General features: G+C 36.1%; 1 protein-coding gene across 1 annotated transcript in view; it reads left to right on the plus strand.

Annotated features, from left to right (window-relative positions):
- ALMS1 (ALMS1 centrosome and basal body associated protein) overlaps positions 1-15,349 on the plus strand; it is a 223,181-nt gene that overhangs the window by 2,580 nt on the left and 205,252 nt on the right. The window lies entirely within an intron of this gene.

A 15,349-nucleotide genomic window follows, 5' to 3' on the forward strand; every position in this document is an offset into this window, starting at 1 on the left:
GTATTTAAATTTATATCTCCAAGCCTAGAGGAGGAGTGTATTAAACCACTTTAACTCTTATTATAGACAATATGAAAAATTATTATCCCATCTAATAGTGATCTATATATAATGGACAACCCTACTTCTTAGAGCCTAGTGTTTCTACCCCACCCCCTCCAAAGAAGTGGGTTTTTTTTTTTGTTTTTGTTTTAAGAGAAATCAGGTATTTTACTGCTTACCTTGGAGAATATATGAAGGTATAGAATGTGTTCAGTATTAAATGTAGTTTTAAGGGGCGCCTGGGTGGCTCAGTTGGTTAAGCGTCTGACTTTGGCTCAGGTCATGATCTCATGGTTTGTGAGTTTGAGCCCTGCATCGGACTTTGTGCTGACAGCTCAGAGCCTGGAGCCTGCTTTGGATTCTGTTTCCCCTCTCTCTCTGCCCCTCCCCCGCTCATGTTCTGACTCTCTGTCTCTGAAAAATGAATAAACATTAAAAAAATTAAAATAAGGTGGTTTTAAGAGATATAAAGAGTATTATGATTTTTTTCCCTTAGTTTGCTGACATTAAATTTTACTGGCATAAGTTGGAAGATGTTTAAAGGGGGAAGAGACTTTAGTGTTTCTTGCTAGAAATTTATGAACTATAAAGTTTTTTGAAGATAAGTTGTGTAGTATTTAATGCAGTGTATTAAAAGGATGAGACCAAATGATAGGAAACATTTAGTTCTGTCTAGTGTCAAGTTAAATGACAAAATTGTGAGAGTTTGATTCACTTATTTATCTCTTATTAGATCATAAGGATGTACTAATGGTAATGTATAAGGTAGCAATTAAGTTTGTAGTTGTGAGACTGAGCTAAGGCATGAGACTTTGTAAGTTTGGAGTGAAATGTGCCCAGCCTTACAACCAAGTCTTTTTAAAGAGTTTAGGAAGTGAGTGGTTCAGAGCTTTTACTGTGTTGGTCTTAACACTGGTTCTGCAGGCCGTTGAACATGGATCATTTCAAACACCTCTCCTTGTAATTCCTAAACTTAAATTTCTGAGCTGTGCTAGGGAAGATAATTCGGTTATATGGATTGGTATCACCAGAAATTCTTGGTCTCCATCTTTTAACTGGGTCATGAACAGTGTTTGGAAATCTTTGTGTTTCCTCCCTCTGCTTCTTGCACATCTTCACTCAGCCTCTAGCCCTCGCCTGATGTTCAACATCAGGCCTGAACCCCTTTTTCACTTTCCTGACCCCTGTCTCCAAATTTGTCTACAGTGTATAATTTATCTTTTTTGACCTATTGACACATATTTTATTCTTTCAAATTTTTTATAATATTTGTTTATTTTTGAGAGAGAGAGAGAGAGCGCATGTGCGTGCACGAGTGGGGGAGGTGGGGAGAGAGAGAGAGAGAGAGACACAGACAGACAGACAGACAGAATCCGAAGTAGGCTCCAGGCTCTGAGCTGTCAGCACTGAGCCTGACACAGAACTTGAACTCACAAACCCGGAGCTTGAACTCACAAACTGGGAGATCATGACCTGAGCCAATGTCGGAGGCTTAACCAGACTGAGCCACTCAGGTACCCCAATACATATTTTATTCTTAATATTAATCCTTGTTTTCTTAGCATAAAAACTGTGTCATAGTGTGTTTTCTCTTAAGGAACTGCTGGATTTTATTGGGATATTTTATAAATGATAATGGTTTTACTTTTTTTTTTAAGTTTGTTTATTTTTGAGAGAGCGTGAGTAGGGGATGGGCAGAGAGCGAGAGCGAGAGAGAGAGAGAGAGAGAGAGAGAGAGAGAAAGAGAGAGAGTGTGTATCTCAAGCAGGCTCCGCACTGCCAGCACAGAGCCCAGTGAGGGGCTCAAACTCATGAAACGGTGAGATCATGACCTGAGCTAAAACCAGGAGTCCAATGCTTAACCGACTGAGCCAGATTAAAATTTCATTGTGTGGGTATACTATATTTGTTTTTCATTCATTGGTTGATAAACATTTGTTTTTTTTCCTACCTTTTGGCTGTTATGAAGAATGTTGCTATAAACATTTATGTACAAGTTTTTATGTGGACATGTTTTTATTTCTGTTGGGTATATATTTAGGAGTGGAATTGCTGGACATGTGGTAACTCCATATTTGTCCTTTGAGGAACTGTCCGATTGTTTCCCCAAATGGCTGCTGCACTTTTACATTCCTACAAGCGGTGTACGAAAATTCCAATCTCTTTACATCTTTGTCAACATTTGTTATTATTTGACTTTGATTATAACCATCGTGGTGGATATGATGTGGTATCTCATTGTGGTTTTGACTTGGATTTCCCTGATGGCTTATGATATTGAGCATCTTTTCTTGTGCTTATTAGCCATTTGTATATCTTCTTTGGTGACATGCCCATTCAGATCCTTTGCTTATTTTTATTTTGGTCATTTGTCTATGTACTTTTGAGATGTAAGAATTATGTATTTATTCTTCATATTTTCCACAATGTGAATTTAATATTCTTTTATAAGGTGTCTGATTTGCAATATTTTTTCCCAGTCTGTGGGTTTTTTCACATTCTTGACAGTGTTCTTTGAAGCACAATAGATTTTATTTATTTTATTTTATTTTATTTTATTTTATTTTATTTTATTTTATTTTATTTTATTGTTGTGTTATGTTATGTTATGTTATGTTATGTTATGTTATGTTATTTTATGTTATTTTTTAAAGTAGGCTCCATGCCCAGCATGGAGCCCAATGCAGGGGTTGAACTTACAACCCTGAGATGAAGACCTGAGCCGAGTCAGATGTTTAACCACCTGAGCCACCCACATGCCCCAAAAAGTTTTTATTTTTGATGAAGTCTTATTTGTCTTTTTTTCTTTTGTTGCTCATGCTTTTGGTGTCCTATCTTAGAACCTGTTGCCGAATGTGAATTCATAAAGATTTACCTGTATGTTTCCTCTAAGAGTTTTATAATTTTTGCTCTTACATTAAGGTCTTTGATCAAGGTCTCAACAGTGGGCTTAAAATGTTTATTAAACCGTGTTATAAACAGACATAACTGTCTTCTAGGCTTTGTGTTTCCACTTATAGAGTACAGGCAGAGTATATAATTCTTAAGGGCCCCAGGATTTTCAGAATGATAAATGATCATTGGCTTCGATTTAAAGTCACCAGCTGCATTAGCCCCTAACAAGAGAGTAGCCTGTCCTTTGAAGCTTTGAAGCCAGGTGTTGACTTCTTTCTAGCTATGGAAACCCTAGATGGCATCTTCTTCCAACATAAGGCTGTTTTGTCTACTTTGAAAATCTGTTTAGTATAGCTGCCTTCATTAATTTTCTTAGCTGGGTCTTCTGGATAACTTGCTGAACCTTCTATATCAGCGCTTGCTGCTTCATGTTACACTTTTGTTATGGAGACCGCTTTTTTCCTTAAATCTCATGAACCAACCTCTGCTATCTGCTAGTCTCATAGTTTTCTGCAGTATCCTCACTTCTCTCAGCCTTCATACAATTGAGCAGGGTTGAGCCTTGCTCTGGATTAGGCTTTGGCTTAAGGGAATGCTAGATTGTATGCTAAGAGTATGTTTAGTTTTGTAAGAAACTGCCAGAGTATCTTCCAGAGTGATTGTACCATTTTGCGTTCCCATCATCATTGAGTAATGAATAAGAGTTCCTGTTGCTCTGTATTCTGAGCAGCATTTGGTATTGTCAGTGTTTTGGGTTTTGACCCTTCTAGTAGGTGTGTAGTGGTGATCTCACTGTTTTAATTTGCATTTCCCTAATAATATATGATGTTGAGCACCTTGTCGTGTTCTTGTTTTCCAGATATACATCTTTTTTGATGAAGCATCTGTTCAGATCTATTACCCATTTTCTTTTTTTTTTAATGTATTTATTTAATTTTGAGAGAGAGAGAGAGAGAGAGAGAGAGAGAGATAGCACACGTGGGGGAGGGGCAGAGAGAGAGGGAGACAGGATCCAAAGCAGGATCTGCACTGACAGCAGAGATCCCAATGTGGGGCTTGAACTCATGAACACAAGATCATGACCTGAGCCGAAGTCAGATGCTTAACCAGCTGAGCCACTCAGGCGCCCCTATTACCCATTTTCTAATTGGGTTGTTTGTTTTTGTATCTTTGAATTTTTTTTTTTATTTTTTTTATTTAAAAAAAATTTTTTTTTAACGTTTTATTTATTTTTGAGACAGAGAGAGACAGAGCATGAACAGGGGAGGGGCAGAGAGAGAGGGAGACACAGAATCGGAAGCAGGCTCCAGGCTGTGAGCCATCAGCCCAGAGCCCGACGCGGGGCTCGCACTCACGGACCGCGAGATCGTGACCTGAGCCGAAGTCGGACGCCCAACCGACTGAGCCACCCAGGCGCCCCGTATCTTTGAATTTTAATAAGAGTTGTGTATTTTGGTTAATAGTCCGTATCGTCTTTTACAAATATTTTCTCCTGGTCTGTCGCTTGTCTTTTCATTCTTTTGACATTGTCTTTCACAGAACAGAAGTTTTTAATTTTAATTAGCTCAGTTTATTAATTATTTCTTTCAAGGATTGTGCCTTTGGTGCTATACCTAAAAACTCATCATCATACTCAAGGTCATCTAGGTTTTCTCTTATATTATCTTCTAGGTGTTTTATAGTTTTTATAGTTTCGCATTTTGTATTTATATCTGTGATCTGTTTTGAGTTAAATTTTGTGAAACATGTAAAATTAGTGTTTAGATTCATTTTTTTCATTAGATTCATTTTTTTGGATGTAGATGTCTAGTAGTTCCACCACCATTTGTTGAAAAGAGCATCTTTGCTCCCTTATATTACCTTTGTTCCTCTGTCCAAGATGAGTTGACTGTATTTATGTGGGTCTATTTCTGGGCTTTGTTCTGTTACAGTGATCTGTTTGTATGTTCTTTTGCCAATACTGCACTTTTTTGATTGCTGTAGCTTTATAGTGAGTCGTGAAGTCAGATAGTATCAGCCCTCCCACTTTGTCTTCTTTAATTTTGTGTTGGCTGTTCTGGTCTTTTGCCTTTTCTTATAAACTTTAAGAAAAATCTGTCAATACCCACAACATAATTTGCCTGGAATTTTGATTGTGATTGGAATCGTGTTGAATCTATACATCATATTACGAGGAGCTGACATGTTGACAGTATTGAGTCTGATAAACCATGAACATGGAATATCTGTCCATTTAATTAGCTCCTCTTTGATTTCTTTTACCAGAGGCTTATAGTTTCTTTCATATAGATTCTGTACATATTTGGTTAGATTTATACGTAAGTATTTTAATTTTGGAGTGTGCTACTGTAAATGGTATTGTTTTTTAAATTTCTAATTCCATTTGTTCGGCATTCTTTTTAATGTTCAAGAATGATTCACAGAATCTCTATCCATCTACTTTTTTGAAAATGGGGTATTGAAGTCTAATTATTGTTGAATTGTCTATTTCTTCCTTCATTTCTTTCAGTTTTTCTTTCATTTTTTACTGGGGGCTCTGCTGTTAGGTGCATATAGATTTTTAATTATTATGCATTCTTGGTGGATTGACTTATTTTTTTTTAATTTTTAATTTTAACATTTATTTATTATTGAGAGACAGAGAGACACAGAGCGTGAGCAGGGGAGGGGTAGAGAGAGGGGAAGACACAGAATCTGAAGTAGGCTCCAGGCTCTGGGCTGTCAGCACAGAGCCCATTATGGGGCTCATACTCACAAACCGTGAGATCATGACCTGAGCTGAAGTCAGTTGCCTAACCAACTGAGCCACCCAGGCACCCCTGACTGTTTTATTATTGTGAAACATTCCTGTTTGTATTGAGTAATTTTTTTTTTTTGTTTTCATATTGTTTTTAAAAAATATTTTTAAATTTTAATTCCAGTATAGTTAATATACAGTATTACATTCATTTCAGGTGTACAATAAAGTGATTGAACAATTCTATACATTACTCAGTGCTCATCATGATTAGTAAGTATATTCTTAATCTCCTTTACCTATTTCACCCATCCCCCCCACCTACCTCCCATCTGGTAACCATCAGTTTGTTCTCTATAGACAAGAGTCTTTTTTGGTTTGTCTCTTTTTTCTTTGTTTTGTTTCTTAAATTCCCCATATGAATGAACTTGTATGGTATTTGTCTTTCCCTGATTGACTTCTTTCACTTAGCATTATACCCTCCAGATCCATCCATGTTATTGCAAACGGCAAGATTTCATCTTCTTTTATGGCTGAGTAATATTCTGTTGTGTGTGTGTATATATAGATGTATACACACACACACACACCCCACATCTTCTTTATCCATTTGTCTATCAATGAACACTTGGGCTGCTTCCATAATTTGTCTATTATAAATAATGCTGCAGTAAACATAGGGGTGCATTTATCTTCTCAAATTAATGTTTTCATATTTTGAGGGTAAATGCTCAGTAGTGAAATTACTGGATCATATAGTAGCTCTATTTTTAATTTTTTTAAGAACCGTCATACTGTTTTCCATGGAGGCTGCATCAGTTTGCATTTCCACCAGCAGTGCCTGAGGGCTCCTTTTTCTCCACATTTTCACCAACATTTGTTTCTTGCGTTTTTGATTTTAGTCATTCTTAGAGATGTGAGGTGATACCTCATTGTGATTTTGATGTGCATTTCCTTCATGTTGAGCATCTTTTCTTGTGTCTCTTCACCATCTGATATCTTCTTTGGAGAAATGTCTGTTCATGTCTTTTGCCCATTTTTTAATTGGATTATTTGCTTTTTTGGTGTTGTGTAAGTTTTTTATATTTTTTGGGTACTAACCCTGTATTGGATGTGTCATTTGCAAATACTTTCTCCCATTCAGTAGGTTGTCTTTAGTTTTGTTGATTATTTACTTTGCTGTGCAGAAGCATTTTATTTTGATGTAATCCCAAAGAGTTTAGTTTTGCTTTTGTTTCTCTTGACTCAGGAGACATATCTAGAAGAATGTTGTGTGGCCAGTGTCAGAGAAATTACTGCCTGTGAGCCCTTCTAGGATTTTTATGGTTTCGGATCTCACATTTAGGTCCTTAATCCATCTTTTTTTTTTTTTTCATTTTAAGTTTATTTTGGTATGTGGTATAAGAAAGTGGTCCAGTTTCATTCTTTTGCATGTAGCTGTTCACTTTTTCCAACACCATTTGTTGAAGGAAGGTACTATCTTCTATTATGTATTCTTGCCTCCTTTGTCAAAGATTAATGGTCATATAATCAATTTATGTTTTGTTATTAATATTATATTATTTCTGGGCTCTATTTTGTTCCATTTATATATATTTATGTGTGTGTGCCAGTACTATACTGTTTAAAAATATTTTTTTTTAATGTTTATTTATTTTTGAAGGAGACAGAGACAGAGCGTGAGTGGGGCAGGGGAGACACGGAATCTGAAGCAGGCTCCAGGCTCTGAGCTGTCAGCACCCAGCCTGATGCGGGGCTGTAATTCACGAACTGTGAAATCATGACCTGAGCTGAAATTGGACACCTAACCGACTGAGTCACTCAGGCGCCCCTGTATTGTTTTGATTATTGTAGCTTTGTAGTATATCTTGAGATCTGGCATTGTGATACCTCCAGTTTTGTTTTTGTTTTTGTTTTTGTTTTTTTTTTTTATTTGAGAGAGTGCACGCACTCATGAGGGAGGGGCAAAAGGGAGAGAGAGAGAGAGAGAGAGAGAGAGAATTTTTTTTTTTAATATTTATTGTCAAATTGGTTTACATACAACACCTGGTGCTCATCTCAACAAGTGCCCTCCTCAATGCTCATCACCCACTTTCCCCTCGTCCCCACCCCCCATCAACCCTCAGTTCTCTGCATTTAAGAGTCTCTTATGGTTTGCCTCCCTCTCTCTCTGTTTGTAACTTTTTTTTTTTTTTTTTGCCCTTCCCTTCCCCTATGGTCTTCTGTTAAGTTGAGAGAGAGAATCTTAAGCAGGCTTCATGTTCAGCCTGGACCCCAATGTGGGGCTCAATCTCATAACTATGAGATCATGACCTGAGCTGAAATCAAGAGTCAGACGCTTAACTGACTGAGCCACCAAGGGCTCCTTTACTTTTCAAGATTGCTTTGGCTATTTGGGGTCTTTTGTGGTTCCATACAAGGATTAAGTGTTCCTGGCATTTTGATAGGGATTGTATTGAATCTGCAGATTGCTTTGGGTAGTATGGAAATTTTAACAATATTGGTTCTTCCATTCCATGAGCATGGAATATCTTTCCATTTGTGTTGTCCTCAATTCTTTCATCAGTGTTTTATAGTTTTCAGAATGCAAGTCTTTCACCTCCTTGGTTAAATTTGTTCTTAGGTATTTCATTATGTTTTAATATGTTTTGTCTTGATATTACTATAGCCACTCTATCTCTTTTATGATTGTTTGCATAGTAAATCTTTTTTATCTGTTCTTTAACTTATAACCTGTTTGTCTTTTTGAGCCTAAAGTGTGTCTCCTATAGATAGCATACAGTTGAATCTTCTTTTTCATGCAATCTAACACAACATATGCCTTTGATTTGATTGTTTGGTTCATTCACTTGTAGTGTTAATAATATGCTTGGATTTATTTCTGCTATTTAGCTTTTTATTTTCTGTATATCTTGTGTCTGTTTTTTTCCTTTAGTCTTTATATTGCTGCATAGAAACTTTATGCCCATACAGGTCCATTCCCTACCCCTTCATTAATGCTGTTACTATTAGGCATATGTCTACATGTGTTATACTCAGCAATATGTTGTTATAGTTAAAACTTTATAAAATCTTAGGTTTTTTGAAGAATCTGGCAGAAGGTAGAATAACAAAGATATATTTGTAGCGATTGTTATATTAATCTACTTATCCCTTTTTTGTACTCTTCATTTCTTCCCTTTTTTTGAGTTACTATCTGGTGTCATTTTCTTTTTTCATTAAAAAAATTTTTTTTTAATGTTTATTTTTGAGAGAGAGAGAGAACGAGAGAGAACGTGCCAGGAGGGGCAGAGATAGAGGGAGACGCAGAATCCAAGCAGGCTCCAGTCTCTGAGCTGTCAGCACAGAGCCTGATGTGGGGCCGAACCCATGAACTGTGAGATCATGACCTGAGTTGAAGTCGGAAGCTCAACGGACTGAGCCACCCAGGCGCCCCATGGGGTCATTTTCCTATTCCATTGCACTCTGTTCCTGTTGATCTCCTTTGTGCTGTCATTATCAAATACATTTCTATGTTATAGGCCCAACAATACAATTAAATATATATTGTTTGGCATAGTTGCTTTTTAAATCAGTGAAAGGAAGAAAGGAGAAGTATGCCGTTATACTGTCTTTTGCAATTACCTGCAATATTGCTTTGATTAGCCCTTTTTGTTGTTTTCTATAAGTTTGAATTACTCACTGGTGTCACTTGCTTTCATCCTGAAGAACATCCCTTAGTATTTTCTGTAAAACAGGTTTGTTATCAAGAAATCTTCTCTTTTGTTTATCTGGGGCTTGAATTATTTTTAATTAATTGTGACAAAATAAATATAAAATTTACATTTTAACCATTTTTAAGTATGCAGTTTGATAATGTTAAATATATTAACATTGTTGTACAACCAATTTTCAGAACTCTTTTCATCTTGCAAAACTGAAGCTTTGTGCCCATTAAACACAACTTCCCATTCCTCTCACCCCAGCCTCTGGTAACCACCATGTTTATGTTTCTATGAATTTGACTACTTTAGTTACCTCATTTAAGCGGAATCTTAACAGTATGTGTCATTTTGTGACTGGCTTACTTCACCTTAGCGTGATGTCTTCAAGGTTCACTCATACTATAGAATATGTAGAATTCCTCTGTAGGAGTATCCTTCCCTTTTAATATTTAATTCCCTTAATAATATTCCATTGTATGCACTTACCATATTTTGCTAATCCATTTATTCATTAATGGACACTTGGGACTGCTGCCAGTTCTTTGGGGTATATACCCAGAAGTGGAATTACTGGATCATATGGTAATTTTATTTTTATGTTTTGAGGAACTATCGCACTGTTTTCCATAGTGGCTTCACCTTTTGCAGCTCCATCAACAGTGCATGAGGGTTTCAGTGTTTCTACATTCTTACCAGCACTTATTTTCTGTTTCTTTTTTTTTTTTTTTTTTTTTTTTTTGATAGTAGCCACCTTAAAGGGTATGAGGTGGTATCTTGTTGTAGTTTTGATTTCCATTTCCCTGATGTTTAGTGATGTTGAGCATTTTTTCATGTGATTATTGGCCATTTGTACGTTTTCTTTGGTAAAGTGTCTATTCATATCCTTTGCCTATTTTTTAATTGGCTTATTTGTCTTTTTATTATTGAGTTGTAATAGTTTTCATTATATATTCTAACTATGACTCTTTTATCAGATATATGACTTGCAAATTTTTTTTTCTCCCATTCTGTGGTTTGTCTTTTTACTCTGTTGATAGTGTCTTTTGATGCGCAATTTTTTTTTTATTGTCATGAAGTCCAGTTAGTCTCTTTTTCCTTTTGTTACCTATACCAGGAAATCATTGCCAAATTCAGTGTCATGAAGCTTTTGTTCCATGTTTTCTTGTAAGAGTTTTCTTGTTTTAGGTCTTACGTTTAAGTCTTTGATCCATTTTAGTTAATTTTTGTATGTCATTTTGGGTAAAGTAGTTTACAGTGTATAAGATTTTCACCTTTTTGGTTAATTCCTAAATATTTTATTCTTTTTATTTTATTTTTTTAAATCACCTTTGAACCCTTTTTTTTTAATGTTTACTATTTTTGAGAGAGACTGTGTGAGCAGGGGAGGGGCAGAGAGAGAGAGGGAGACACAGAATCCGAAGCAGGCTCCGGGCTCTGAGCTGGGGCCCGACGTGGGGCTGGAACACAGGGCCCGACGTGGGGCTGGAACTCACAAGCTCTGAAATCATGACCTGAGCTGAAGTCCGACGCTCAACTGACTCAACCACCCAGGCAGGCACCCCCTAAGTATTTTATTCTTTTTAATGCATTGTAAGTGGAATTGTTTTTGTAATTTCTTTTCAGATTGTTTACTGTGTATAGAAGTGCAATGGATTTTTGTGTGTTGACTTTGTATCCTGATACTTTGATGAATTAGCTTATTCTAACTGCGTGTGTGTAATCTTTAAAGTTTTCTCTATATAAGACTATATCATCTACAAATGAGATATTTTACTTTGTCCTTTCCAGTTTGGTTGCCTTTTATTTCCTTTTCTTGCTTAATGCTCTGGTTTGAACTTCCAGAACTATTTTGAACAGAAGTGGTGAAAGTCTTTTATTCCTGATCTTACAGGAAATACTTTCAGTCTTTCACTATTGAATATGATGTTTGCTGTGGGTTTTTCATATCTGGTTCTTACTATGTTAAGGTGGTTTTCTTCTTTTTCTAGTTTGTTGAGTGTTTTTATTATGAAAGGGTGGTGAATATTGTCAAATGCTTTTTCTGCAGCAGTTGAAATAATCATTTTGTTTTATCCTTAATTCTGTTAATGTGAGCTGTTATGTTGATTGGTTTTTATATGTTGAACCACCCTTGTGTTCTTGGGTTAAATCCCACTGGAATATGGTATACAATCCATTTAATGTGCTATGAATTCTGTGCTAGTATGTTGTTGTGGATTTTTGCTTCTGTGTTTATCAAGGATATTGGTGTTTTCTTGTAGTGTCTTTGGCTGGCTGCTTCGTATCAAGGTAATACTAGCCTCATAGAATGAGTTAGGAAGTGTTCCTTCCTCTTCAATTTTTTGGGAATGTTCTAGGAAGATTGATGTTCATTCTTTTTTTTTTTTATTTTATTAAAAAAATTTTTTTTTAATGTTTTATTCATTTTTAAGACAGAGAGAGACAGAGCGTGAGCAGGGGAGGGGCAGAGGGAAAGGGAGACCCAGAATTCGAAGCAGGCTCCAGGCTCCGAGCTGTCAGCACAGAGCCCGATGCGGGGCTCGAACCCACGAACCGCGAGATCATGACCTGAGCCGAAGTCAGACGCTCAACCGACTGAGCCACCCAGGTGCCCCTGTTCATTCTTTTTTAATTGTTTGGTAGAATTCTGTAGTGAAGCCATCTGGTCCTTGGCTTTTCCCTGTGGGAGGTTTTTGATTACCAATTCAGTCTTCTTGCTAGTTACAGGTTTGTTCAGATTTTCTAATCTTTCATGATTCAGTGTTGGTAGAATGTGTATTTCCAGGAATTCACGCATTTCTTCTTTGCCGTCCAATTTGTTGGTATAGAATTGTTCATATTGTTCTCTTATAAGCCTTATTTCTGTGCCATTGCTTGTAATTTTTCCTCTTTAATTTTCTGATTTTATTATCTTGAGTCTTTTCTTTTTTCTTAGTCAATCTAGTTAAGGGTTTGCCAATTTTGTTGGTCTTTAAAAAAACTCAGCTATTAGTTTCATTGATTTTTTTTTTTTTTCTGTTCAGTATTTTGTTTATCTGTGCTCCATTGTTTATTATTTCTTTCCTTATGCTTGCTTTAGGTTTAGTTCATTGTTCCTTGAGGTGTAAGTTAGGCTACTGATTTGATATCATGATTTTTTTTTTTTAATATACACATACTACCCTTTTAGCATTGCTTTCACTGTATCACATAAGTTTTGGTATTTTGTGTCTTCATATTCAGTTGTGTCAAAGTATTTTTTATTTTCCCTTGTGACTTCTTGTTTGGCCCATTAATTTTTTGAATATGTGTTTAAATTATACATATTTGTGGAAATTTACAGGTTTTTTTCTGTGCTATTGATTTCTAGTTTCATTCTATTGTGATTGGGAAAAATACTGTATATTTCAGTCTCCTTGAATTTGTTAAGACTTGTTTTGTGGCCTAACATGTTCTGCCCTAAAGAATGTTCCATGTGTACTTGAGAAAAATGTGTATTCTGCTGTTTTTAGGTGGAGTGTTCGGTATATGTGTGTTAGGTCCCATTGGTCTACAGTGTTACTCAGTTCCTCTGTTTCTTTATTGTTCTTCAGTATGGTTGTTTTATCTGTCCATTATTGAAAGTGAGGTATTGAAATCTCTTAATATTACTGTGTTGCTGTGTATTTCTCCCTTCAAGTCTTTAAAAATTTGCCCAATTGATTTAGCTTTTTAAAAATTTGCCCAATTGATTTAGTATTTGAGTGCATAAATACTTGTAATTCTTATATCTTCTTGATGATTTGATTTGACCCTTTTATGATTATATAGTGTCCTTTGTCTTGTAATAGGTTTTTTAAAAAAATATTTATTTATTTTGAAAGAGAGGGAGAGAACATGAGCAGGGGAGAGGCAGAGAAAGAGGGAGAGAAAAATCCCAGGTAGGCTCCATGCTGTCTGCAGAGCCAGACACGGGGCTTGAACCTACGAACCATGAAATCATAACCCAAGCCAAAATCAAGAGTCAGATGCTTAACCAACTAAACCACCCAGGTGCCCCTTGTCTTGTAACAATTTTTGATTTAAAATCTATTTTGTCTGAACTTGGTATAGCCACTCCTGTGCTTTTTTGGTTACATTTGCATGGAATATCTTTTTCCATCCTTTCATTTTTCAACCTATATGTGTCCTTAGATCTAAATTGTTATTTCATAGACAGCATAAAGACTACTAACTTTTAATATTAAAAACTTAGGGAGGGACTCTTTCAAATTTTAATTTATACCAAAATCATTTAATCTCAGATGAAGAGTTGCTGATGACACTTGCTTAGTTTTGAAGCATTCATCTTTTAAATCCTTCAAGCATTTAGGTTATATTCAGAGGTAATGGGGGGAAGGTTAATCAAACATATGGGAATATATTAAGAATGAGTTTTCTTGAAGTCTAAACAAGTAGGTGATAAGAATAGGAAAATCTGGGGAAGGGATTTTTAATAAGAATTTTTCTTTTAGCATTTAATTTTGACTTTTAGGTTTTCTTTAAACTGATAAAAGTGAGGGGGGGAGTGTTTTTCTTCTCACACATTGGATTAGTTCTCAAAGTGCTGGTTTCTTAATATTGTATCATTAGTTTTCTACAAATATCCTAACGAATTGAACTCTATCAGCTGTTGTGAATCAGCTCTTTTCAAAGGTGATAGATACACCATGGTCCACAACCAGCATTATTGAGCTACAGTGAATAGCCATTTTGAACATTCATTTTGGCATTCTTCTTTCCTGGAAGGCTCAAAGAAGACTAACTGTGCCAAAACATTGGCTATATTGTTACATACTTAGGGATTTCAGATTGCCAGATTGCATTTGCAAAACAATTTTCTTTGCTTTTTATTCTTTGTCCCTTAAACATTGCCATTGAAGCAAGATGGGTATGTACCATGGTTCTTTACCTTTAGAGAAAAACCTCTTGGAATAGTTGATATCTTAGAAATCTCTGTAGTTCTTGAATAGATTTTAAATATGCTGGCCTTTTTGTGACCAAAAGCACATTCTTGTAAGTCCTCTGTAAAAATGTTTTTGTTAATATAGTAACAGTGTTTTAATTCTGGAAAAAAATATGATAACTTGAGGTTTCCTTCAGAAGCTCTTTCACATTTGTGGTTAATATTTTGTTAGAATTCATCTTTTCTTGACTCATAACTGCCTGTTTTACTTTTATAACTTCTTCCCCTTTTATGGACATTGTATCTTTATTTTTTTGAGGATCTGAGTTACTCATTTTAAAGTTTTTGAAAATATAGTTTATAATCGCATTTTTAGCAGGAGTGTTTTTTGTTTTGTCTTTGGGTACACCCTTCTCTATCTGGTGTTCTTGTGGTTGTCTCTACCTTGCCCCTTGTGGCTGCTTTTTTAAAAGAGAGGTCTTTTTTTTTTTTTTTAATGTTCATTTCTTTTTGAGAGAGAGAGTATGCGATAGTGGAGGAGGGGCAGAGAGAGGTGGGGGATCCAAAGCCAGCTCTGCGCTGACACGGGGTTCTAACTCAGGAACTGCGAGATCATGACCTGAGCCGAAGTCAGACACTTAACTGACTGAGCCACCCAGGCGCCCCAGAAGAAGAAGTCTTATAGTGAAGCTTTGGGTTTTTATTGTCCAGGGATACTGGAGAAATCTCAGGAACCAGTCCCTGAGCCAGTTGGTGACTTTGACCTAAGTCATTTTTGTTTGATTGCCTTGGATCTGTTCCGTTTGCATTGCTTCAGCCTTGGGCTACAGTCACAGCTTTTATTGTCTTTCACAGGTGAGAGAGCCCTGCTCTAACCCCTGTCTCACAAAATGAGCCTGAAGTTTGTTCCCACAGTCCATACTATGAGTTGATTTTAGTCCCCATTTGTAGGGTTAATTTCTTAGGTGTCTTAAATAGTAAGATTTTAAAACCAATAACTTGCTTGTTTCTGCTTGCTTCTTTTACTTCTAGGACTATAGGAGGTTAAGGAACTGCTGTGGTTTATTG

Source organism: Panthera tigris, chromosome A3 (assembly GCF_018350195.1).
Source record: "Panthera tigris isolate Pti1 chromosome A3, P.tigris_Pti1_mat1.1, whole genome shotgun sequence".
In the NCBI taxonomy this organism is placed as follows: domain Eukaryota; kingdom Metazoa; phylum Chordata; class Mammalia; order Carnivora; family Felidae; genus Panthera; species Panthera tigris.